Genomic DNA, 3,061 nt, shown 5'->3' with positions numbered 1-3,061 from the left:
GTCTCGGCATGGTTTTTCAAGGGTAATGTAAATGGGGTAATAAAACACTACAACTTAAGGCCTATGGAGCTGACCCTTAACAAAAATGGGATGACGTACAGAGGATATCTAGAGAAAATGAAAAGTTTTCCTTTGAGCCTAATCTTAAATGATTCCACATAGAAAGTGAAAAACACTCATGCATACCTGCATGCTGCAGGTGATCTACTAAGGTCGTTGTGCAAATATTAAGACATGCAAACTGACTATTAATTGAGCAGATTGCTAGTTCTACAGGCAGTCTTAGTATGTCCTTAAAAGAAGGATGAGGTTCAAAGCCATTGAGATGGAGGAAATATTGAGAAATATAGAAAAATAATGATATTAGGCAATGCTTTAGTTTCAGCTTTTCATAAATTGTTGTTTTTTTTTACTTGCAATGTTTTCCATTTTATTGTGCTTCCATCAATTTTGAGTTAGTTGCAGGTTTTGTGCTTGCAGGGCGTTTACACTTTGCTGCTCTACTTTCTGTAGTTGCAGATGTTCTCCTTTCCAAAATGTTTCCTTTATATGTGTTTTGTGTGTGTTGTCTTATGTTTGTCTTATGTTATATGTCTTATGTTTGTGTATTGTCTTATATTGTCTAGTGTTATTTTTCAGTTTGTTTTTCATAAATTAGCTGTCAAATCATATATTTGCATCGCAACTGCAAGGTTTATGGTCCATTCATGCATCCAGAGGTCTTGCTCTTTCATACCCTTTTTCTTTCCCTGACGATGATGATAGAGGAGGTCTCTCCAGCATGCTGTCGTGCCAGGGAACCAGTGTACTGCATTGGCTAAAATTGTTACATTCGCAGCAGACAGAAAAATTTGATGATGACTAGAGTCTTTGTCTCCATTTGTGTTTCACTTTGTTGCTGGTTTGCGAAATAAAGGATAGTTTTATTCTAAATCAAAACTTTTTTAGTTTAAATTAAGCTGTTTCAGGAAAAATGTCAACAAATCCCAAATAGCCCAAGCTCCAGGCCTTTTCCAGATTATGAAATTGGTGTTGCTTTGGACTTTGACTTGGCCTGTTTAGCAGGTTTTGTTTGAGAACCGCTCTGATTCAGGTTTCCTCCATCTTTTCAGTAACTCCAACCAACTTTATCTTGTTGCTCAGAGCATCTATCTATTTTTTCTTTTCAATGGAACAGCTTGGAGCAAACAAAGTGAGTTTCCCAGGCTCCTAGCTGTTTGCTTAGCTTCTCCCCTTTTCTCTTTCCCCTCGTGGTTATTTTTGGCCTGGTATGTGCCATGGCAGCTCTCAATGCTCGTGCTGTAGTGATATGTGCGGACGCCGACGTCCCCCTCTGCTCAGATTGCACGGCCAGTCATCACAGATAATTATAGCACCACCGCCACGGTCAAGAAGCGGTGCTGTCACACTGAATCACTATCATGGTGAAAAAAGAGATGGTGTCAGTGTGCGTCTGGTGATTGTTAGTGTGTCTGCTGCGGTTGGGTAGAAACGGCTGCTCTGAGACTTAGTCACCGACTCTCAGGCTCAGACCAAACCGATACAACAACAGTTGTCTGTCAAAGATCAATTTTTTCCAGTTTTTTGGCCCCTATTTTATTTTATTCTTTTGATTTTTTAAATTATTTTTATGTGGATATTTTTTTTATTCATTTCACAAAATCCAGGATGGGATCTTGTTTTTTCCCCATTTAATATTATAATTTTATTGTATTTCGTTATTTTTGAATTAATTTTGTTTTTTATATTTAAATTTTGAGCATATTTTTTTATTTCTTCATTTTTTAAATAAATAAAGAATCCAGGTTGGTTTTCTTTACTATTAAGTAATGTTTTTCATTTCTCAGGTCCTACTGTCCACTCTTATTCTTGCTAGTTGCCCTTCCTTCTGTGTTTCCTTCTGTTGTTCTGCTTCCATCCTCAACATCTTCCCTTGTCTCCTTCCCTTCTTCTTGGAGTCCTCTCTATCGTTCCTGACCTCCTCTTTCTTTCTCAGGTCCTTTCCAAGTCTTTTAACTTGTGTCTTTTACATACAGTATATAACATTATTTTTATGAAATCTGGTGTTTGATATTAGGACTATAAAAGGATCGGCAGCCCTGAAACTTTCTGTCTGTAATAGTTTTGATATTATCAACAGTTTCCATTAAAAGTAAATACAGACATTGCCTTTATGATTATGTGAGATTCAGGCGTTGTCCACAGGAAGAGGAATATATTATCCTTTCATAAACAGTGTAGAAAAATGTTGGGCTCGCACTTATTGAGCCTAGTGTAGGGGGGGTCCAGTGTCCATGGGCAGAAAGTACTAAAGTGATATTAATTCAATTCAATTTAATTCATTTTATTTATATAAGGCCAATTCACAACACGTCACCTCAAGGCATTTTACAGTTCACCAGATCATACAGTCAAATTGATTCAAAGTTTTCTATCTAAGGGAAACCAGTTGATTGTATCGATTGATTGACTTGACGGCAATCCCTCACTCTAAGCATGCTTGTAGCGACAGTGGAGAGGAAAAACTCCCTTTTAACAGGAAGAAACCTCCAGCAGAACCAGGCTCAGAGTGAGCGGCCATCTGCTGAGGCCGACTGGGGTTCAAGGAGACAGAAGCAGCAGAAATTACCCGGGTAATCGTGGATTGAAAACACAACCTGGACTTTAATAAGCCACAGGCTTTAGAGTGGCATTGGAAAATGAGCTTATGACAGAGAATTGTACAGAAACTACAGCAGCAAAGTCTACCTAAACCATGAAAGTTGGTTTCTAGATTAATCAGTCAATGAACTTTATTCAAGAAGTTTTGTCTTTGTCAACATTCTCTGTTGCAAAACGTAATGCTTTTCTTACTGATCAAAATATTCCACCTTATACATATTTAATGGCTAAACCTCTTCCAACTTTCCTATCAATAGCAGTTAAAGCTTCTGTAGGTCCTGTGATGATTTTCAGGATTTCTGGAAAAGTCCCTTACTATTTTACCTTCCACTATGAACTTCCATCCCACCAAGAAAAAAATGGTTGAAGGCCTTCTTAAAGGCATACTATGCAACATTTT

The 3,061-nt window shown here is 37.7% G+C and overlaps 1 protein-coding gene across 2 annotated transcripts in view; it reads left to right on the top strand.

Annotated features, from left to right (window-relative positions):
* The window catches only part of speg (SPEG complex locus), an 87,994-nt gene that overhangs the window by 8,590 nt on the left and 76,343 nt on the right, over window positions 1-3,061 (top strand). The window lies entirely within an intron of this gene.

Source organism: Cyprinodon variegatus, unplaced genomic scaffold (genome assembly GCF_000732505.1).
Source record: "Cyprinodon variegatus isolate N-32 unplaced genomic scaffold, C_variegatus-1.0 Scaffold95, whole genome shotgun sequence".
NCBI classification, from domain to species: Eukaryota; Metazoa; Chordata; class Actinopteri; order Cyprinodontiformes; family Cyprinodontidae; genus Cyprinodon; species Cyprinodon variegatus.
Note: the sequence above shows the minus strand (reverse complement) of the source record. Positions and strands in the feature narration are given on the sequence as shown.